We start from the raw sequence: 24,269 nt of genomic DNA, 5'->3' as shown, positions 1-24,269 counted from the left end.
GAAAACTGGGGATGTGGCTCAAGCAGTAGCGTGCTCGCCTGTCATGCGCGCGGCGCTGGGTTCAATACTCAGCACCACACACAAATAAATATGTTGTGTCCACAGAAAACTAAAAAATAAATATTAAAACATTCTCTCTCTCTCTCTCTCTCTCTCTCTCTCTCTCTCTCTCTTTCTCTCTCTCTCTTTAAAAAAAAAAGTCTATGAGAGGCCAAGTACAATGGTGCACACCTGTAATTCCAGTGCCTTGGGAGGCTGAGGTAGGAGGTTCACAAGTTCAAACCCAGCCTCAGCATCTTAGTGAGACTCTGTGCAACTTAGCAAGACCCTGTCTTTAAATAAAATATAAAAAGGGCTGGTGTTGTGGCTCAGTGCTTAAGAACCTTCGGCTCAATCCCCAGTACCATTAAAAAAAATAGTTTACAGGAGGATATTTGTGGGCCACAAGCAAATACTGTGCCATGACATATGTACAGCCAGACATATGTACTTTGTGTACAGCCAGAGATATGAAAAATTGCGCTCTATATGTGAAAAAAAGAAAAAATAAAATAAAGACACGCTATCCATCTACAACTAAAAAAGTTTTTAAAAAACACTGATTATATCTGTCTTTCACTTTTCTCAAATTAAAAAAACAAAACAGGGAAGGGGTGCAACTCAATGGCAGAGCTCTTGCCTAGGATGTGTGAGGCCCTGGGTTCCATCCCCAGTCCCACAAAAATAAAACAAAGCAAAAAAAACCAAAAAAACTTCAGCACTACATGACTACAGGTATGCTTGATGTGGATCCCCAACATGACACAGTCCAGATGTAGAACAGTGGTGTTAGTGATCCTATAGTTCATATGATTCATCTGCTGGAATGGACAGCCCAGAGCCTCAGGTTCCAAGGGATGGAAGCTGAGTCCACATACCTGATACTTTGGAAGCCGGCATGAGGTCTGTGGTTGATACCTCCTATTTTAGCACCACAGTCAACACAGAAGCTCTGCTCCATCGGCCTGCCGCACTGGGACATAGAGGGGACACACAGTTAGCACTGCATCCAGCATTGGTACATGTGCAGAAGCCACCCTGCATAGGAGGTGGTGTGTGCCACAGACTGCATCTGGTGCATGTGTGTGTTAGGGAGGAGAAGGAGCCCTGGGGAGAGGGTGGGCACTTAACCACATATACTGTCCATGGGCAAATGTGGCTTCCCTCATTCCCTAGGCCCTCCCTCCCCTCCCAGATGGGAAATGCACATTTTGAGCCTCCCCCAAACACCATGGCTCACCTCTCCTACAGAACATGGATGACCTTAGGGACAAGCTGTTCAAAGAACAATAGGACACATGTTAGCTAGTGAGACTCCACCAAATGACTTATGTGGGAAGGGGAAGTTGCCCATGTCCTCATGATCTCACCAGAAGCCTTGAGCCATGCCATCAGCTAAGTTTACTTGACATGTCAAGTAAACTGGAGCTCAGTGAACAAATGTCATCAGTGAAAAATGTCTGCATTTAGCTTTCAGAGAGAGGTTAGATTCCAGACACACACCAGGAGTAACTTAGTGGCAGGGGATAGTATTTATACTTTTCTATTCTCTTGGATTTTTCCTTTTATGGCAAGAGAATGATTTAGAACAACTTAAAAGCTAGTTTTAGAAGGTTACTTACTCAAGGCAACAGCATAACTCACATACAGTCAGAGGTTATATATGGCTGTCTCCCAGGTCCAGACTACAGGAAGCTCTCTCTGGGTCAAAAACCCCTGATTTGTGACTGGCCTTTGAATGAGCCTCAACATGGTCCCCAGGTCCCCCTTATTCCAAATGGCATGTTCTGCCGAGCAACAGTGCATTCCAAAAGGCCTTTTCCCATGACTATGCAGGGAAATGATTTGGTCATCTAGCCAGCCAAGTCTGTGGCCCTCGAACCACCAGGAGGAGGCAGGGGATATGGGCCTTCAGCAGAACCTTGTGAAGCCAAGTCCAACCTCTTGTGAAGCCAAGTCCAATCTGGCATGGCTGCAGGCTAACCTTCCAAACTGAGAGGAGTGAGATCCTTCCCCTTACACTGATACTCACTATACCAGTGGACGCTTTCCAGACCCTCCCACTTCTGGGCTTGAGCCATCAGGTCTTCAGGCATCGTTGGAAGAAAAGCATTCTGAAAGACCAAGAGCAGAAGTGGCCCTGCTGAGTGAGCCTGTGGGTTGTAGCTGCAACCCAGCAAGAGGCACAGAGTAAGAAAGTTTCTTCTCTGTTCAAGAGCTGTTTACAGAGGATGAACAACAGCTCTGTGTGAAATGGCAAAGGGTAGGGCATGTTTTTACCAGGACTGTGCTGAAGGATCAAGTGGGGCAACAGGGCAGAGAATCTAGAAGATGGACAAGTCGGAGAGTTCCCACAGCCACAGGCCAGGTCTCAACATGAAAAACCCTGAAGTTTCACTGTGAAACCAAAGTCATCATCATGCAGCTTACCGCCATGCTGGCTGGGGAGAAGGCCAAATTCCTCAGGGGCACCAAGAATTTGCTCTGTCCACACAGAAGGACAGCCGCAGTGTGAACAGCCATTTCTGTCACTGTTCCTTCAAGGCTGTCGGCACCAGAGCCTGCGCTCAGCAAGGGCAGAGTGTTGGCCACGAGGGATGCTGCGAAAGGCCTGACCCCCGGAGGAGACAGGATCCTGCTGTCCTCAACAAACCTGCTCACAGCCTCGCATTGCTGGCACGAAAGACATTTTTCATGTCAAAGAAGAATACTGTGTGAACTTAGGGTTTTCTCTTTGAAAGTCACACATTTCAATACTGAGTGCACATCAAATATTAAGATAAATATAGTTAAATGATCACTAATGGAGGAGAAATTCATCAGGAAAGAGAATTTTCATATAGAAACACAGCAACCACATTCCTGAGTGCAGATCTCAACACTCTGTTTTGGTAAACATTAGGTAATATTCCTGAGACTGTAAGTTTGGGTTAAACAACGAATAATTCTTCCACATAACAAGGGTACACCCTCTATCCTAGATAGGAAATTATGGAAGGTCATAATTCCTATTATCTTGATAGGAAATAAAAGTTTATCACTTCTACTGTGCTCAGAAAGTTCCTCCTAATCATGAGACTGAACTCAAGCCCCAATGTGTCACTCACCTCTGGCTTAGGGTGGAGGTTCAAGTTGTGGGAGCAGTGGAGAGCAGCCACTTCTCGGAACAGCGCCAGCAGCAGGTAGACGGCCTGTTGAGCTCCGGGGCTCCTGCAGGCCTGCGGGTGGGGCGTGGAGCGAGCCCTCAGAAGCTACATAGTGCTACCTGGAGCAACCTTCCCTGGGCCACGCACCATGGTCCTCCACGCACATGACTGGGGCTATGAGTTCATGAGACAGGCTCAGGTTATCCTCAGTGCACAAGGGCCAGGCAGCCATGATGGAGAAACAGAAGTCAGCACCTGTTCTCCTCCAACTACTTCACTGGTCTTGGAAATGTTTCCTGAGAGGTTTTTCTATTTCCTCTTTCCAGCATAAGGCCCAAATAAACTGGGACTCAAAAAGGAAGCAAGACCAGAACAATTTAAAGATTAGAATCCTGGGGCTGGGGTTGTAGCTCAGTGTTAGAGCTCTTGCCTAGCATGTGTGAGGCACTGGGTTTGATCCTCAGGACTGCATAAAAAGTAAATAAATAAATAAAATAAAGGTATTGTGTCCATATACAACTAAAAATGTTTTTAAAAGATTAGAATCCTAAATCTCTGTATCAACATCAAAATAGACACATAAGCATATATGTGGATTGTGAATCCATACAGCTATGAATTTTGCTAATTGTCCTGACATCTTTCACTTACCAGTGAGACCATGGGCATCTGCCTCCTGGCATATAGTGTCACTCTAGGGGCTGTTCAGAGGCCCTCTCCACCACATCTGCATCCTTTGACATAACCAAGGTCAGGGGGGCCACCTACATCAGGGAGAATCTTTGAGCCCATCCTACCATGAGAGCAGCCTCGAGGCCGGAGGCCTTGCACTCGAGCATGGCTTTGCCCACTGCATCACGAAGTGCCTTGTACTTCTCCCCATGCACCAGGTATTGGTCCATCTGGCCCATGTGGTCTTTCTGCAGCTCAAAAGAAAAGGGTTAGTCATGGTGGAGTGGGTTGAGGGGTTCTGCAAGGCCCATCTCCATAGGCTAAGAAAGACAGCAGACACCACTGGAGGCTGGAGGTAGCTCAGCTGGGACTCCCTGTAGGGTCCAGGCATGACAGTCCTGGGAGTCTTCAGGAGCATGTCTTCCATAGGGTCGGAGAGCCCAGGGAGGAGGGAGGCTGACCCTGGAGCTTCTTGCTTTCTCTACACATGGCACCACCCTAAGCGAGGTGACAAAAAACATGTCATCCCTGAGTCCCAGTTGGTCATATTAAAGATGCCAGGAGCTCCAGTGCCATATTTTTTAACCCTAGGACAGTAAGAATTTTCAAATTTTGAGCACTGGGAACAGAGAAGCCTGAAAGCCAAACTCATTACACTTGGCTTTCAAGTCTACCCACCTCTGCCTGGCACAGAGCACAAGACACAGCCTGCAAGAGGTCACCTTTTAATTTACTGGAAGCAAATATTTTAAAAAAATACTCATTCACTTTCCCTGAAGTGAAGCCTAGATAAAATGCAGGTGAACAACGAACCAGAAACACACACAAGTGTGCACACACATGTGTCCATGCCTACCTTTGCCCTATAGCAAATGGCCTAAGCCCACCCTGAAGCAGAGACCAAGGACCAGATGCCTGCCTGTGTCCTGCCTGTCGTGAGGGCTGGGAGGGTGAGGAGTGGTGCCCATAGCTTGCCCGCTCTGCCAGGGACCTGCGTCTCACCTGCTGTGCAATGACTCCCTTGGGAAACACCCACTGGCATTGATGGCCCTCCCTGGAGAGGCTTTTCACAAATTCCATCCCACGCAGGCTCGAAAGCCTCCGGACCAGGTACACGCGGTGCCAGTCATTCCCTGCCTGGGTGCAGAACTGCTGGACGTGCCGCAGGTAGCCCTGCTGTTCCTCAGCCAGCTCTGAAAGTGCAAGGAGAAAGCTGGTTAGTGACTGAGGACTGAGGGCCTGCTTCTGGGGAACTCAGTAAAAAACACCCAGAAGAGGGGACCATGGTAAGGGCCAGCAAGACCATAAGGACAGTTCCTGTCCTTCTGAACCTGTAGCTAACTTCTCCAAGGTAGAGAAGACCTGCCTGATCCCTCCTGAAACTCCAGGAGGAGGTCAGAAGCTCTGTCAAGACACAGGCGAGTCCTGGCCACCTCCTGCAGGAACTCTACAGACGCAGCAGTGGCAGGTCCTTGGCCTTGTCTCTCTGAGGAGCAGGTTTGTAGGAAATGGCCTTCCTCCTTCAGCCAGTCGAGTTCACTCCTTGTGCAGTAAGCACTGGTCTTCTCCTGAATTGAATCCTAAGGAACAGAGAACAAGAAAGAAAAGGATATTATACTTTGTAAGAGGCAACTCCCCAACCTTCTAAAATTTCCAGTGAGAATTCAAGGGAAAATAAAGACCATTATTGTAGATCTAAGTATAAATTTTTTGGTTCATAGAAAACAACTGAAAAAGCAAACATATAAGAAAAAAATGTGTATAATCTTGAATTTGGAAATAAAAATATGAAGACATTAAAAAGGATTCATGATCTCGCCAGCTGGGGATGACCATTGCTAACCCTGAGGTGTAATCCTCCAGGCTGTGGTGTCTTCGCTTTGCACCTGCACGCATGTGACTGACAATGTAGTCACACACTGCTTAACAACAGGGACACCTGCAAGAATGCATCCTTAGGGACTTTCAATGTTGTGTAAACATCAGACAGCTTCAGATACTAGGTAAGGATCTCACGAGACCACCATCACACATGCAGTGAAGGAAACATGACCAAGTGGCTTCTGACTGTGTGTGTGACATCTAAGAGCAGAGCAATGTCTTTGAAACATCTTTATTTTTCCACACGGAAAAGAAGCATCTGTTAATTGTACTGAATAAAGCTGCATTCTGACAGTTTTCGGAAACTCTGCCACTGCCTAAACCATATGGTTTAGATGGTTTGCAGAAGAAAAGCAACAAAGAGGCAGCCGGCTTACTTCTAGGCAGTTGATGAAGAGCATATAGAGTTCGGTCTTATCTTCAGTGATGAGCACTTTCTTCTCTAACAGGGACAAATAGGCTTGGATGTAATCTTTCACTGCTTGGAAGCTGTGAAAAGAGAAATATTATTCCTGGTGATGTCAGGATCACCCTACACAAAAGCGCATCTATTAATCAATCTATTATCCAACTCTTTCTCTGTGAGAGTATAAAGGTATAATACATACATATGCAGATATATAGCTTTAACAGCTTTTTATTAAAAATGTTTGCACACTCTTGGAGGAATATGGAATTCCATATTGCAGTTCAGCTGTTCTCAAACATTTTGGTTTGGGGCTCTTTTACAGGCTTAAAATTTATTGAAAACTGCAAGAAATTTTTTGTTCATGTGGGTCAAATCTATCAATGTTTATGGTATTAGAAATTAAAACTAAAAAAGTTCAAGAATATTTATCAATTCATTTAAGATAAAAAGAATAAACCCACATGTGTTAATGATGTTTAGAAGTGTGGCTTTTTTATAGTCCTATAATTCTTGGAAGCCTTGTTTAACAGAAGTCAGCTGACTTCCTACATCTGTTTCTGATGCTATATTGAAGCATATAAAGAAAACCTGGCCTCACACATGATGTAGTTGGAAAAGGAAGAATTTTTTAATAGTCCTTATATATCTTTGGGGTTATTCTTTTTCAATACTGTACCAACACTTTAAAAGTGATCATTTCTGAAGGCTGGTTATGGGACTTGATACCATGTCAGTTATTTTCATCATCAACTATATTACAATCCCATAGACTACTCTGTTATGAATTTTTCCCAGTGCTATGGATTGAATCAAGGGCCTCACTGTGTGCTAGTCAAAAGCTCTATCACTGAGCTGCATATCCAGCCACTGCATCATTTTTTGATTCTGTGACATCAGGCATTGGTCATTTGGAAAAGCTTTGGTTAGCTGAGTAAAGCATATCTTGAGATGTTGGCATCTTTTTAGTCTACAACCTGTTGTTGTAGATACCTACCTACATTCATCAACATCACCAGAGATCTGTGGTCTGGTGGTCACTGGTTCAGGCAAACTGGAAAGGCCTGAGAAAAGCAGCCAATTCTTATCTGGAGACATTTAGGAGTGGAATTCTTTGAGATAACCACTGTCCCCTGGTATGCAATGTTTTGGATCTATTTCCTGCTTCTACACAACATTAAAAATCACAGCCTCAGGCTGAGGTTTTAGCTCAGTGGTGGAGCACTTTCTCCTCAGGTTTGAGGCACTGGGTTCCATCTTCAGCACCACATAAAAATAAACAAACAAAATAAAGATATGCATTCAACTATAAGAAATATTTTTAAAAAATTGAAACCCCAGGGGTTGAGATTTAGTAAGGCTCATATGTGAAACTGGCATTTGAAAAACTACATATGCACAGTGGAGAAGATGACCATGACTATGGTTGCAATTTCCTTCATGCAAAGAAGCTTTGGCAATGTTACTGCAAATATGGACATGTTGAATAGGCAAATTACTGTCTCAGGATTATTTTTAAAAACTCTGAGGTCTGGGACCCCTCCCCACCAAAGGGTCTCTGCCAGCACGCTGAGAATTGAAGCTCAATGAACACACAGGATCAGCCAGAGGACACCATGCTTGAACATCACTGACCGCCTGTCTAACTGAGAAAACACATAGTCCGCGTGCTGTGGAATCTTGAACTGGAGGACACTGAGGCTAAGAGGCTAAGGTACAGTCTGAGTTACCACCTGCAAATCACACCCTGGGGTGGCCATGAAGCTAGGGTCAGAACCACCATTCATAATGCATGGGTTCTGCATGCTTCATCACACCAAGGGTCCTTCCCAGAACTCTGTCTTCTTACTTGTACCAGACCCTGGCAATGTCCAACTCACATGCCCACAGGGTTCAGTGTCTAAACATAAGCAACAGAGACCAGGTTTCCTCGCACTGAAGAAACTTTCCCAGATCATGAGCTAGGATATTTGGCAGCACAAAGACCAAGCACAGCTCAGCCCAGAGAAACTGAGGCCTCAGACAAGTGTGCCTTCAGGGAGCCACTCCCACCTGTACTTCAGGAACAGCTTCAGCACCACGGAGCGGATGACAGGAGTCTTATCCACAGCATCATCAAATGGCGAGAGAGACTTGGTGTGTTCCCGGTATCCTTAGCCAGAAAGAAAAAGGTGCTACTGCTCATATCATGGCACAAAACAGAGAGTAACCGAATCAAGGTTTGAAGGAAAAAAGTAACTCACGTTGGGGAGCATCTCTCAAAAGCTCCTTCCGCACAAAGAGTAGAGACAGCAGCTCATCAATCACACTCTTCTGAGGAGGGGTACTGTCTTTGAAGCACATGGTAGAAACCAGATCCATGAAGAAACTGTTGCACATCTGCCGGAACTGGGCGTGTTTCCCAATGGCCACCCTGAGGAAACAGTGAAAACCCAGTCAGAGGATTCAGAGTGTTCCCAAATCCCTGCATGCAGAATGATTTGAGATTCAGACAGCAAATCATTTTACATCAACAGATGCAAGTGTCTACTTCTGTTAATTAGTTTGTCTTCAAAACTGCAGACAGTTTCTACTCACATCTCTTTCAGGAACGCCTCCATCATTGAACCAGGCAAAGCCTGTCACAGAACACTTTACTGGGAGGAAAGAGAGGGCAAAGCCACCAGGGATGGAGCATGACCATGGTCTGAAGCCCACAGCACCATAGCTCTCTTCCCGCACCTCCCAAAGGCTGGGCAAGAGCAGGTGTGTGGCTTGATAGTAGAGGGCTTTCTTGCCTAGCCTGCACAAGGCCTGGAGTCCACTCCTGTACACACCACTCAGATGAAAAGGAGGATAGAAAAGCTGTATCTAAGTTTCTTGGGTCTCTTTCAAGGGCTTCATTTATTAGTTTCTGAATTTTGCTGTCTCAAAATGTTGCGGGACATGTGTGTCTTGGGGAGAGGAATTCTGAGATACCCCAAAGGGAGTCTCACTTCAGAGAGTTCTCTGAAGCCAGGCTTTTATCAGATGGAGGTTAATAGAAATTGAATTTCTGAATATTATATTTGAGAAAAAAGGACAGAAAAAAGAGGAAGACTTTTAAAGAGAAAAGTGTTTTACCTGTGCTTTTGGGAAACTGTCATAGAGAACTCCTCTGGCAGGACAGTTAAACAGTAGGGGCAGGTCATTTGCCTGGAGACGAGCCAGATCTTGATGCAAGGCAAGCAGTACACATGGTCACAGGGCAGACACACAGGATCTTGAGCATCTCCCAGGCAAATGAGGCATGGCTGAACTCCAAACCTGAAATCCAATCTTTAAATTTCAATCTCCAAGGCAGACACCAGCACCCCAGGGGCAGCAATCCCTCCCGCCTGGAGCCCAGACCCTCTCTCACCTGGCTAGGCTCTTGCTGGCTTGCTCCTTGCACTCACAGAGAATGGTCATCACAGCCACAAAGGGCCTGTGGGTCTTGAGGTCAGGGTTCCCTTGAAGACACTGGAGGAGAAAGGCCTGGTGAGGGGTGGCACCCATTGAGGAGGGGCAGCCCAAGGCCTCAGGGATTCTTAGCAGTTTCCCATCCTTTTATCTCTTTGTGGCTCTGCTGCTTTTAAAAGAGAAGAACCAAATTCCCAGTGTCTAAATTTTCCCTCTTCCTTCCTTTTCTTTTCAGGTCTGCCCCTTCCCTTCTCTTGATGAATTTCAATCTTTAAATGATAGTAATGTAATGACCATTGCTACACACCATTAAGCTCTGAGAGACCTCAGCATTTTTGTAATATTGGCTTTAGATCTTGTTTTATTTATTTACTTATTTAGAGATGGGATCTTGCTGTGTTGTCCAAGCTGCTCTCAAACTCCTGGACTCAAGCCATCTTCCTGCCTCAGCCACCTGAGGAGCTGGGCTACAGGTATGTACTGCCACCCCTAGTTATATCATATTTTAAAGGAACAACACATAGATCCAGTTGTGGCAGCACAGGCAGCCCTTTCTAATTAAGTTTCCCCCCTCCGCTCCCCGGTAACCACATTCCTAAGCTTCTCTGAGGTCTTGTGTGCCTGTGTAAACATCTTGCCATCGTCCTGTGCCATTCTGCCCTTTAAACCCTGTGGCCTGGGAGGCCCCACTGCAGGCCCAATTCTGTGAGTTCCTGGTTGGGAGATCAGCTGCAGATCACTGGCATTAACCACTGTATGGCAGCTCCCATGAATAATTCAGATACCTGTTTCCAGTAATGGATATTTAGTGTGTATTTGGGTTTTCACGATTCTAAAGAGTGCTGTACTAACAGTCTAGCGTATGTCTGCTTCAGTAAAAACAAGAAGCTGCGCTGGAAAGCAGCTGGGTGGTGCAGCCCTTTCCTGGCATGAATGAGGCCCAGAGTTCCACCTGAGGACCACAAAATAAATCAAAGTGTGTCCAGGACACTCATTTAGAAATGCACATCTTCAGCAATGCAGGATAGTGAATTTAATGATTTAATGGCTGTTTCTGAGAGTTTGTGGTCAGGCGTGATATTGAAGCCAGAATTAGACAGGCTGATGGGTCAATTCAGAGAATGGAAGGATTGAAATGTTAATTTCTTCAGAACACTTCTCCACCCTCATCAAGATAACCTGCCCCTGCTCCAACATGTTGCTAAGGTAACCTGTCCCAGGGATTGTCCCTCCCTATAGGGAGTTTTAATTAAGCCCCCTTTCTGCCCACTTCACTCCACTTTGACCCCTCCAGCCCATCTGCTTTTCACCTTTTGGCCATCCCACCAAGCATCTTCTGGGCCTAGTCACTTACACAGGAAGGAGAGAGATAAAAGAGAAGAGAACAGGAGAACAAAGGAAGCCTAGAACATATAAAAAGGCAGAACACCCTCACTTCTTGGGATACCAGGATACCGGCTATGGCCCCCTTCTCCCTTCTGGGAGAAGTCTATGTTACCCATTTTTAAATATGCTTTACATGCTTGCCTCTGCATGTTTCTCTAATGTTCAAACTTCACCATGTAAGGAAGCAAAACTTGTCACTGGTAACCTGTGGTATCAATGTTAGTACTGATGTTCTATAAGAGCATTATACAAATAAGAATAGTTTCCTATTGCTACTTTGCCGAGGGTATATTTTTTCTAAATCATACATTTTTTCAAATGTTCTCTTTACCTTTTGAAATTATTATTTAGAGTTTATTTTTTAGCTTATATAACTGATGACATTCATAGATATTTTTTAGCCATCCTTGAATTCCCAGGATTGATCAAACTTGGAAATGATGTGTGTTTATTATCCTGATAAATTTGATTTGTTAATTAACAAACCAACTCAGCAATGGATAAAGCACTTAGACATTTCTCCAAAGATACATAAATACCTGAGAAGCACAAGAAAAGGAGCTCAGCATCACTAGCTATTATGGCAATGAATATCTAAACCCTCTGAGGACTGGGGTAGTAGCTCAGTGGTAGAACACTAGACTAGCATGTGTGAGGCTCTGGGTTCTATCCTCAGCACCACAATAAAATAAAGGAATAAATAAAAGTATTCTAAAAAAGCTCTTCATTATTAAAACATTATTCTTCATTATTAAAAACAAACTTCTTCATTATTAAATTCTATTAAAATTCTTCATTTTTAAAACAAAACAAAACAAAAAACTCTGAACCAGGCAAGGTAGCACATACTCAGCGATCAAGAAGCCTGAGGCAGGAGGATCACATGTTCAAGGCAAGTCTCAGCAACCTAGCCAAATCCTGACTCAAAATTTAAAAAGAGGCTGAGATGTAGCTCAGTGGTAGAGCACCCCTGCATTCTATCACCAGGACAAAATAAAAAAGAGAGAGAGAGAGACAGAGAAATTTAATAAATTGATACTGTGAGTCCCCTTCTAGTTATACATCCAAAAGTAGTAAAAGCAGGCCTCAAATAAGTTGGTGAACACCAAAGTTCACAGCAATCACAACCGTCACAAGGCCTCTGACATTCTGGTCAAGTCTGGGTATGCCAATCTATTTCCTATGTGCCTGCCTGCATTTCAAAGGCTGCATACCTGTCTACAATGGCCTTTCTCAGACACCCTGACAGTGGGCACTCTGGAGGTCAATGGCATTCCAACCACAGGATGAGATCACACAACAGTTACCCTAGCCCAGGTCATGGGGTGAAAGAGGTGGGAATCTGGTTGTGCTGAGTGACCATTGTTGCCAGACAGCCTAGCCACAGGATGGTGGCTTTCTCTGAGGGGCACTGGTTGTGCTACCATTGGCTTTATCTGGTGTTGGGAGCAGAGGCTCAGTGGTTTTCTATTCCAGTGGTCCAATGAATTTCATGTATTTTGAAGTCCCCCCCTCCAGTGGCATTCTCCTGCATCACTTTCACCCTGCTCAGGGTGGTGGTGACTTTGTCCCTGAGGGCTAGGATGCTGGCCTGCTCTAGGTCAGCTTGGAGGTGGGTGGAGCCTAACTCTTCAGCTCTTGCAAAGCATCCACAAGCAAGTTTCCTGCAAAAGTCCCGTTCTACATAGTCATTATTATCCCTAAGTGAGATGCCACGATATAGCAATCAGGCAGGGCAAACTCATGAACAACACATGTCTCTGCATCCCACCAAGAGACTTGCCCGTGCTCACCTTGTCTAGTGAGAAGACGTACTTGGTCACCAGCTGGCCCAGCTCAGGAATCTGGCTCTCAGTCCCCAGGAGCACGTGTTCCACAAAGAGTGCAATAGAGAAAACACGACTCCACTGGGTTCTGTCAAAAGAGGGTATTACACACTCAGCTCCAACAGAGAACTCTGAGACAGGAGGAGGGATGAGAAGGCAGGTGTAAGGCAGCACGGGAAGGCGAGCTGACAGGAGGGATTATCCACCAGCCCTGCCCTCAGCACTCCCCCAGCTCTCCATGCAGGCAGGACTTTGGGTCTCAATTTGCTATCTCAGCATGCTCAGCCACTGTGCTCACTCTCTCATAATCCTTCACACAGTGAGTTCCTCTTGACCCTCACAGCATAGCACAGGTTGGGACCCTCCCCACCCTGAAGGCCTGCCCCTCTGCTTGCCCTGCCTGCCCCGGTCCATTCTAATGGCTCCTTGCCACCACAGTGGTTCTCCAGGTGCAGCTGAATAACCTGCCTTTCTGTGGCTCTGGCGCACCATGGCCTCCCTGCATGTGGTTATCCTCTTTCTCAAGCATCTAACGAGATGCCTGGCACTTGACAGGGTACATCAAGCGCAGAGTAAGTGCACAAAGAGCCCTTCCCGTGGAAGGAGCACCTGCTCACCCTGCTTCCAGGTGTGCCAGGACCTGGAGTCCACTGATGATCACAGGCCGAGCATGCCAGGGAGAGCCGGGCTCTGGGTCTCACCTGATCTCCACAGTGACAGTTCTGGCTGTGCTCCCACTGCCTCGCAAGTACCCATCCGAGCAGACGAGCTCCAGCGGTATGGACAGCTTCTTCACCAGTTGTAGCCAGGCCTGGGGATTTGGCTTCAAGATGTCTCTTATCAGCATTTCAGCACAGGCCATTGCAGCCAACACATCTAGTGTCTGGGAAGAGGAGAGTGGTCACATGACCCCACAGGGCCTCTTCGGCCAGAGGTCCTGGCAGAGTGTGTCCTTGCATTCCAGGCTCATAACCTGCTCCTTTGGGTCTTGGGATAGAGGAAGCACTATCCAGGTGTTCCCAACACCTCTGGGCTATGCTGACTCCCAGGCCCCTAAAGGATCTCTCCTGAGGGGGGCTGTACCATCTCACTGCCAGCCATGTCGTGCTTCTGTACAACTTCAGTGAGGCTCTGTAGAATCTGTGGGTGGATGGTCAAGATTCTGGATAGGTTGTGCAGCCGGGTCTTGAAATGTTGATAGGCCAGGTGCACCCAAGGCAGGTAGAGCCCTTCCTCGGGCCTCTCTGAGGCTGCTCGCAGCTCACAGACACAGCACCACAGCGCCATCTGCAGAAACTAGGGTTTTGAAAGGTTTTCAGTATGAACTTTTAAATTATAAAGAGATGTTTTCCTGTGGGAAATCAGAACTATTCAAAAATCACAAAAAAAAGAGAATTACAACCCAGACTTCCTATCTTCCGATTGCTTTTCAGTAGAGCCTCTAGCCATTTTCCTAGCTGTGCCTTTCCTCAGAATCATCCTCAATTCAAGATCACTGTGTTCCTGATTTTCTCCACTCAAGATTAGATTATGAGAATCCTCTATCACTCATTATCTGTGCAAACATTGTTTTTCAATGGTTGCAAACAACCATTTTAAAATGGACATACTATAATTTGTCCCTTCTTCATTTATTGGACATTCAAATTGTTTCTAATTCTTCATAATCAGACAAAAAGCAGGAAAACCTTGCTGTGGGGGGGGGGCAGGCTCTCTAATCACCCTGCCATGACCACTGCTCAGCATCTGCCCAGGAAGCCTGTAAGCCCTCCCTTCTTTTTGAAAACTAAGTTTTGCCAGATGAGCAGGTACAACTGGCATCTAGAGACTCTATATGTTCTCTTGAGTCACTGGTAGGGCTAAGCATGTGAGCAAAGCTTTCTAGAAACTTGCACAATTACACCCTGTGTAGCTGGCTTATAACTTCTACCCATTTAAAAAATAAGAGTATATTCTGCTCATTCTCTGCAAACTCCTTGCTAACCTTTCATCATGCTGGCTAGAGTATATTCTCTTATATTCTCCACCTTCTTTTTCTGCTCTGCGTGTGACTACCAGGCAGCTGAGTTTCCATCTTGGGCTGGGCTCTGGCTCTGCAGTCAGCACTTGCCTAGTGGGACTGAGGCTCTAGGTTTTCTCCCCAGCACCAAAACCAAAATCTATCAATCTTTCCACTGAATTTCACTCATTATTCTTACCTTAAGAGGTCAGTTACATATTTATCTTAATTTTGTCAAGAGAAACTCAACAATTTCAAGAGGGGTGATACAAGGAATCTGGAAAGCTTCTCAAGTTACTAGAATGTGCATTCCTGGAGGCCTTGGGGAGTGATGAGGATTGGCCCTGTGTTCTGAGCAGCTCAGGGGACATTCTTAGCCTAGCATTCTGCATGGCTTCATTCTGTTCTAATGAATGCCTGGCACTTGACAGGGTTCATCAAGCGCAGATGAACCTACATGGTAGCACTAGCTATCAAAAGCTGAGTTCCCATGTTTGTCCCCAGTCCAGACCATGCAATTTCCACACATGACCTTGAGTGGATACCTACCTTCAACTCCTCCCCGGTGGATACTCTCATGGTGAAAAGCAAGAAGTCCCTCAAGTAGCACTGAACCAGCTCCTGATGCTGCTCTCCAGGGAGCTTGGCAAGAAACATGCCCAGGGGAGTCTGCTGGAAGATTTCTACTAACTTATCTGACCGTCCTGCAGGGAGGAAGCCAGAGTGGCTTGAGACAATTGAAGCCACAAGCTGAGAGAAGTTTGCTCCCCAGGAAGGAGAGCCATAGGCTAGAGCAGCCCCTGGGGGTGACTCAGAGACAAAGTGATATTAGTTGCCTTATGGGACTAGAGACTGGTGGATGTATAGACTAGGGGACACAGAAAGGAAGGCAGGATCAACATTCAATTTAGGCCATGCTAGCCCCAACAAGAAAAAAACATCTGAGGGAGTCTGAGTTTTGTGCTGCATGAGTATTCAGTGTAATGGGCTCCAGTAACCCTGGGTTCCTAGGGAATCAGGACTGAGAGGGCTACTCATCAGGGCTGGGGCCAGAGACTATGCCAACCAGGAGATTTGCCTTCCAGCAGATGGGGAGTTGGCTCCCAGCTGCACACTCTGCTGGACCAGCAGGGTTGGGTAGGGCATTGTCCTAGGTGAAGAAACACCCTCTCAGCAGGGAACAGACTGCTTCACATTGGTTTAGGATATGCAGCAGAATACAGACCCAGGAAAACAAGTTCACTTTTTTACTGGTTCTCTAAGTGAATGCTGAAAAGATGAGTTCATGTGTACATGAAAGATGACTTCCAAAAACACAGCCCTGCCACTGGCTTTTTTGGAATGACTATGGCCAAACTCAGCCCCCAGCAAGTGACAGCAAAGCACACACTCTCTAGCTTGTGTGACTCAGGATGGATGAACGGCTTATCATGGAAGAAGGGGACACACTTTCATTGCTGGCATTTGCTGAGAAAGTTTAAAGGGGACCTTTCCTGGTTCTGAGCCTCAGGACAGGAATGGTCAACTTGCAGCAGGTAGCAAGCCCCGTCCCTGCTGGAACATACTCCAGTTCACCAGCCTGCTGCTCAGTACACTACTAAATCACCTCACAGGCTCACTTGATGGTGTGACTTACAGGCTTCTGGCCTCCTGATGACTCTCACTCCTTCAGCAGAAATTTCAAAATGAAGGCAGGACATGAACTTGAGCCTATTCCACATGCAAAGTGTGAAAACTACAAGTCCCAGAATTTACCAGGTGCTGGCTGCTGTCTGCCCACTGATGGTCAGGCAGTGTCTTTGTGGATAAAGGCTGCTTCACCAGGGCTGCATCGGGCCCACGTTGAGCAGGTCTCACCTTTTACATCCATGATGTACTGGGCCTGGACCCAGAGCTCTTCCACATAGTCCCTGATTCTCCAGCTGAAGGGGACACTGTTGCAAGCACCCTCGGGAAGGCTCATATAGTTCTGCACCATGATGGAGGACATCTCACTCTTGGATCTGCAGTGAGGTGAGGAGAATGAGAGGTGAAGTTGCTGTGGGCCAGAGGTGGCTCCATGGTAGAGTGCTTGCCTGGCATGTGTAAGGCCCTGGGTTCCATCCTCTGCACCACATCAAAATAAAACAAGGCTGCATAGACAGTTGCTGTCTCCTTTGATGGCCAGGACTCCTGCTGAACAAGAACTGGTGGGCTACCTCATAACCCCTGATAACAGATAGAATGAAGCAGGCCACCTATGCAGGGCCTAGGAGGGGCCCAAAGCCTCAGGCAGAAACAGGTCTCCAGTGCCTGCGCCTGTCCCTCCCCTGCACCTTATTGGCCTACATTCCACAAATGAAGTCCCTGCAATCTGAACAGGAAACTTGGGAAGGCCCCGCACAAAACAGGGATAGTGAGTCTGGTCTGATCAGAAGCTCGAGGTTGCCATCTCTGTCGATGAGAGAGATCATGCATAATGGAGCATGAGCATGATTAAGGACATATTCTTTCCAAAGGGCAGTGTCCCCACTGCACACAGAGTCCAACCTGGCTTTCTGAGCTATCACAGGTGCCCTGAGAGAAGAAAATAAGGAGAGAGGATATGCAACAAAGGCCTGCAGGATGCCATGGCCTCTAGGATGTAGAAGGAGCTGGCGAAACGTTCCTTGGAAAACAGAGCCTACGTTCTCAAGCCCAGGAGAGCTACTGAGGGTGACGTGTGGATTTTCATTCACCTTATGTTATTCATCACAAGCGGAATGTTCAGCAACTTAGTGTTACTAAAAAAAAACATCCACAGGTCCTGGGCCCAGGCTGGTGAGTCTGGTCTGATCAGAAGCTCGAGGTTGCCATCTCTGTCGATGAGAGAGATCATGCTGGCCAGCAGAGGGGTGACTATGCCTTGGACTCGCTTCCAAAGGGTATGCCTGCAGCAGAGTGGGACAGGGGATAGGGGACAGTGGCTCAGTATCACAGCCAGTGCTGTTCTTGACACCTCCTTCCTCTGTGTCAATAAGCCATCTAGCTTACAAGCCAGGGCTGCAAATTGAAGTTTCTATCACTTTTAAGTACAAGAGATTCACAAATGCAATTGTCTTAAGATTAGTTAGCAGGATTGGATAGAACTTCATTCTACATCTAATAACAGTAACTAGTGCCTTGAAAAGGTGAAGAAATATTTGCTGCATTTTTATATAATTTTTTTCAGAACAAGCCTACTAGGTTCTATAAACAAATCAAATAAAGACCAACTTCACTAAAAAAATTAAATGAATATTTTAAGAAAAAAAGTAGCTATAGATAAAATAAAGATGAAGAGATCAAACTAAATTTGATACAAAGTTAAATAAGAAAACATGTTTATCTAGAATTCGGCTTTTCTTATAGGTGTTTCTGTAACTAACCCTGAGTACTTTAGACTGACAGTGCTTAATTGGTTGAATTAACTACATCTCACGTTCATGCTAAAATGATATATTTTTTACTCATGATAAAAGACAAGAATTAATAAATATTTGTTTTGGGGGAAAAAAGTGAAGCCCTTTGTAGGGAATTTTTTTTCTGGATATATAGTACACAGGATTCTAGAGATAATTTAAAAACATTATACTGAGAAAAAAAATCCCATTAGGCAAGGACAATGACCTTGACTTAAGACCCCAGACTAGAACACACACAATGGATGTGGGGGAGGTGGTGAAAGGGGCCCTGGGCCGGAGCAGCTGAGAGCCCTGAAAAGTGCTCCAGAGTAACAGTCACCGCAGAGGGTCTCCAAGAGACCAAATTTAAAACAACTTGAGAATCAAAAAAAAAAAAAAAATGAAGGCAACAGGCTGCATAACATGATGAACTAAAAACCAGAGGACTCCTGGCATAAAGGACTCCAAGGAGGCTTCCTATCTAGCCCCAAGGGTATGTGACATTAAGTCCTGGACACACAGTGCTGGTGAAGTGTCATGACATCCTGCCAGCCTCAGAAATGAGCATTGAGGGTACAGTGCAAGCAGGTCCAGTTGTTCCTGGGTGTTGCTGGTGACCACGGGGAAGAAACTGGTCTCGGGTGCTGTGGAGACCATGGGGCAGTGAAAAGGGAGGCTGGCAAACCCATCAAGGCCAGAGCAACAGTGGCAAAGGGGCGATGGGACATGGCTTGGACATGTGCTAGGAAAGGGAGACAGACAATTCAGGGAGACAAAAGCATGTTCAGTTTCTGGGCTCACAAACTTCCTTCAGACAATGTAACTAGGAAAGAAGTCAAGGAGCACTGCAGAGAGAACTTGAAACAGAAAACTTCCTGTGATGAGGAAGCCAGCACCCATGGGCCCTGGCCTCTCAGGACTCTGCCATCGCCCACATTCCCCCTGTGGGCCACGTGGCGCAGCAGGCCTGGAGCCAGGGGGTCAGAAGGGCAGAGCTGGAGGGACCTGGAGAACCTCAGTGGCCTAAGATCATCCAGCCAACAGGTGGTTTCAGACCCTCAGACCCTCCATCTGAGACCCTGAGCAACCCTCCTGTCCCCATAGCACAGGCTCCTCAAAGGTTGTCTCAAGTCTGAAGAAAAGGGTCATGGTATTATAGGATAATAAATGATTATGGATAATAAATGACACTCCTGGGTCTTATTTTTGTACTTGCTGTTACTTCAAGCTGTAGGGATGGGAAGATAATTTCTGTTACTTCCCTGCACAAAACCATCTCAATTTTAATAACCTTGAATGGCAAACCTGGCTTTGGTTTATGACATGCTGGCAAACATCCTGAGAACAATTTTTTTAAAGTTTTCTATTATGAAAAAAGTTAAGGACACAAAAGCAGAGAAAGGAAGCCAACCATCCCCATGAGCACCATTCAGGTGGCCAACAATCCACCAAGACCAACATCCAGGTGGCCAATAAACACCCTCGGACCACCACCTGCATGGCCAATAACCCACACATGCCCACCATCCAGGTCTGTTTTGGGCTCTTGGAGCAAAAACATAGCTCTGGCCCCGCATAGGTAGAGAAAGAAACACCTGGTGTGCTCCTTCCCCTGGGATGATATAGTAGGTCCCTACACTGCCCACTGCTTGCAGTACCTGAAGGTGCCGGCCTCCTGGAGTGCATCCTGGTTCGCAGCCTCTCGCCCCACCCACTCCTTCAGACTGCAGAGCTGGTTCTCTTCTTGCTTCTTTAGAAGGAAGGAGAGGCGCATCTTGGATATCCGCAAGAACGCGGCTGTGAAAAGGCAGAAAGGATATAATTTGGTCCACCTGTGGGCACCAAGTTGGAGGCTCTGCTGTGCTGCTTGACCAGTTCTCCCACAGAGGGAAGCTACAGGTCCTCTGGCCAGGCCAACTCTAGAGCAGAATTCATGAGATGTCCTGAGATTCCCGCTATGACAGCTGCATTTGCCAAGCCACAGGAACCTAGAAGGGCAGATCTCCATACTCAGCCACCTGATTCCCACTGCTCAGGAAGGGCCTCCTGGGGTAGGATGAGAAGCAGGGACATGACTCATACCACTGCACACACTATCCCTGTTCAAGAGGCTGAGGAGGATGGTGACTCTCCTCATGTTGTGCGGGCAGCTCTCCTGGTCCCTGAGCATCCCCACGGCACTTTGCACACAGCTCCTCAGCAGTCTGGTGGTGTCCAGGACCTGTGCCTGCCAAGGGAGACAGCACATCGTCTGCTGCTGCCATGTCCAGGGTGGGTGAAAGCTACGCTACCCACATGAGAAGGTGGCCTGGTGTCCACCTGCCCAAATCAACAGTGACCAGTCTCCATGGTGAAGCTGACCTACTGACCTCCCCCGGCTGATCCCAGTGTACTGCCCCACCCCCAGAGGACCACTGGCAAGGTGATGGCTGACATCACGAATTTGGCCAGTAGTTGAGGGACAGCTCCTAGAGCTAACTAAGAGCCTTCATAAAGAAGGGAAAGGCAGATCTTGTCCTGGTAAGTCCCCTACACTTCCAGCATAAAGAGAAGGCAAGACTCAGCCTGATGCTGGCACAGCTGCCTGTGCTTCTCCAGATCAGCCACCCGCAGCCAACAGGGGAACAGAGGAGAACTCACATCACTGCCCCGCAGGTCCATGGTATCCCTTTCCATCTCCTCAGAAACTTCCTTTTTCATTTCCATTTCTGCTACCTCCCCTGACTTGCTGGTCTCTGCCTCCATCACCTCCTCCTGGTTGCCTTTCGCTGCAAATGAAGGGAACACAATCAAGTCACCACTTGGAGAAGGAAGGGGGTGGGTAGTACCAGGTCTGTGCCTAGGCTGAGCCTCACCAGGGTTTCCTGTCCCAAGCTTCAGTGGCAGCTCCAGTTAAGGGGACATCCATCATCCACTAGTCAGGTGCCCCACAGCCTGGGCTGAGGGCTGGCACATGACCCACAGCACACCAGCTGATACACTAGATGCTGCTTCTTGGTCTTCCCAAGGCTCTGGTTATGTTGACTATGAGCCAGGCAGTTCAGTGCCACATTCTGAGTTCCGGCTGCAGGCAGGTGCCAAGACTCAAAGGTGACTCAAATGTGGCAGCCCTGACTCCAGCTTCACAGGAGGATGCCTAACTTGGCACCTTTCACCTGCCTTTCCGCCCCGACCTCTGCAGTCTGCCACCTTGCAACTCACACTTTGGGCTGCCTCCTGGCATGAACAGCTGGCTAATGGTGACACTCTGCAGCTTAGTCACATCAGCAGCCATGACTGTGGACCTTCGGAGGTCATCAATGTGCACAGACTGCCACAGCCCTGTGAAGAACAAAGCCACCAAGTCTTCTCACATCTTTCTGCTTTCTTCTTGTCTGTCATGAGTAGGGGCACACTTCTGTCCAGATGCTCAATCACACTACTGTCAGAGTGATGATCGGTACCTCAAAGCCTACATCCCTGAACACACCAAAACCCATCAGACCCCCTACATCACATCAGCACACTCACCATCAACATGGGTGTTGAGGCTGATTTATGTAGTCATGCAAAGTCTCCATGGATCCTGTTCACAGTTCTTTACGTTCATCTTACCATACTTACTGTCCCATAATTAGAAAGTGCTGCAAGGTGCTGACAGTTTGACTTTCCATCTATAAAATTATTAAACTTGTTTACCTCTTTCCAAAATACCAACTGTCTTACATAAGCCAACCGGTGACCTTCCACAGAAAAAGGGATGGACTGATTTGAACACAGTACTTTCCCAGGAACATGCAAAAGAGTCAGCACTAGGGCTGGTGTGAAAGGGGAAGATCTCTGAGTCATTTGTATAATGAAGAGTGGGAGCAGGAGAGTGACCTGTGCACTCCTGAGGTAGACCAAGCCATGCTGACACAGCAGCAGCAAGTCCCAGAGCAATGGCTGTGAACAGTGAGCCCAGAGAAGCCCGGAAACAGATGGGGATGGTGTCTGACCTAGATGCAGCATGGGACCCCAAGAGGCAGCCCAGACATACTTAAAGACAGTCACTCATCTTTTGGCCCTACCTCCATGGAATCCCAGTAGGATGCCCTGTTCCTCATCCGGGACAGTTTTGTGATGAAATAGAAGAAGATGCAGCCCTGAGTTCCTTGTATTTTGTTGATTTCATTAATAGCAGAATACCTATTGAGAAAACAAAAATCAAAACAAAGCAAGCAATGGAGCAAAAGCTAAGGTGTGAGATGGCTGCCTCGTCCCAAGAGCTGTTGGGACTTTACCACATTCCACACAATTCCAGGGGCCACCACAACTCTCATGAGAGGAGAAGGGTGGCTTCCAATTGGCAGGATCACTTCCTACCTCTCAGGGCTGATCAGAATCCCCACCCGCCCTGCAGGTCTCAGGGCACCCACATGCCAGAGGTTGGGGCTTACTGGCCTTCCCATTTTGAGAAAGTACAGTGTGGTACGGTGGCCCTTGCATACCCAGTGGCCGCAGACCACCTCCCTATAGGATCTGGCTAGGCCTTAACTTGTACTAGGCTCCCAGTACTTTAAAGGGGCAGAAGTCACTCTTAATTACATGAGGTAACAGAACACAGCAATTATGAAAGCTACAGATTTATGAACACCACAAAAATGTTCAATAAATATTAATTTATTTATATAGTCTTACTGCCCTTAAACTTATGATAAGTTCTTTTCTTTTTTTTTTTTTTAGGCAGTACTGGGGATCAAACCTAGGACCTCAGACATGCTAGGCAAGTGCTGTACCACCAAGCTAAATCCCAGACTGAACTTTAATTTTAATTATGTGATTCAAAATCAAAATGATCAAAAAAGGACTGTAAATGACTGCACACACAGCTTTAACATATTCTCCTAAATACTACAAAAATTCCATTATTGACGGGTCTTGCATTCCACAATTTCTGTGCCATTACTGGCCTTTTCCTTCATCCTTTACTCTCTAGCTTCTCTAGTCCATGTCAGGAGCTGGGAGGGAGAGTTATTCTTATTTCCACACTGTTTTCATGGAAAAAATTCTTCAAAATGTCCTGGGGAGATTGTGGCTTCTTATTTTTCCTAGAAAACTGCTGAGAACATACTTAGCTGATGCAATGAGCTGAGCACTGTGAGCGCCATCATCAAAATCCATCTGGACAATGAGGATTTTACGTCTGGCTGTCTTCATTAAGCTGCTTCTGAAAGAAAAAGAGAATCACCCAAGTGAGTCCTCTGTCCTAAAACATGGGCAGCCACAGCTCAGGAGGCTAAGGTAGGAGGGTCACCAGTTCCAGGCTAGCCTCAGCAACACAGCCAGATCCTATCTCAGAATTAATAATAATAAAAATTAGGGCTGGGGATGTGGCTCAGTGGTAGAGCAGCCCTGGGTTCAATCCCCAGCACAAGCAAAAAAAAAAAAAAAAAAAAAACCCATGGATCATAACACTCCACAAAGTGAAGGGAAACACAGGCCATGCAGAACCCAGCATCCAGGTGGGGTCTCTCTCCACAAGGTGAGGATGCAATCCACTGGAGAAGAAAAGGGCCACACAGTGCTCAGGAGACAGACGGACACAGCTGTCTTACAACTGGGGCCAGAGGGGCATACGAGGAGGCTGAGCAATGAGGCTCCATAGTACTCAGAGTTCCTTACAAGTGGTTACCACACCCTGGCATGCGATACCACGTTCCCAGGGCAGGGGCCAAGGGTGATGGGCAGGCAGGGCGCCTCACCGGACTTCCTTGAGGAATGAGTACTCAGTGTCAAACTGCTGCAGTGACAGGATCACAGGCTTAGGGGCCAAGCCCTTCACCTCTGCCCCTAGAGCTTCGCAGTCACAGTTCGTCGGCAGTCTGGAGAAGGTGGTGACCTGCAACATGGGCACACAAGCAATCAGCTGAATTTAAGCAAGAACACAGAACACCGGGTCAGAACCCAGGGCCAGTGGGCACTCAGACAGAAAGAAGCCCAACCCAGAGCAGTTTTTATATACAAGGAGTGGCTGAGGCAAGCAGAACCTCCAGGGTCAACAGATGTCAGAGAGAAGACTTGCCCTGACTAAAAGATGCTTCGATCTCCTCCTGAGATGTCAATGTCTCTCTT

General features: G+C 46.9%; 1 pseudogene; it reads right to left on the bottom strand.

Annotated features, from left to right (window-relative positions):
- LOC113178543 (E3 ubiquitin-protein ligase RNF213-like) overlaps nt 1-24,269 on the bottom strand; it is a 96,448-nt pseudogene that overhangs the window by 12,849 nt on the left and 59,330 nt on the right.

This window comes from Urocitellus parryii (genome assembly GCF_045843805.1).
Source record: "Urocitellus parryii isolate mUroPar1 chromosome 13 unlocalized genomic scaffold, mUroPar1.hap1 SUPER_13_unloc_1, whole genome shotgun sequence".
Taxonomy (NCBI): Eukaryota; Metazoa; Chordata; class Mammalia; order Rodentia; family Sciuridae; genus Urocitellus; species Urocitellus parryii.
Note: the sequence above shows the minus strand (reverse complement) of the source record. Positions and strands in the feature narration are given on the sequence as shown.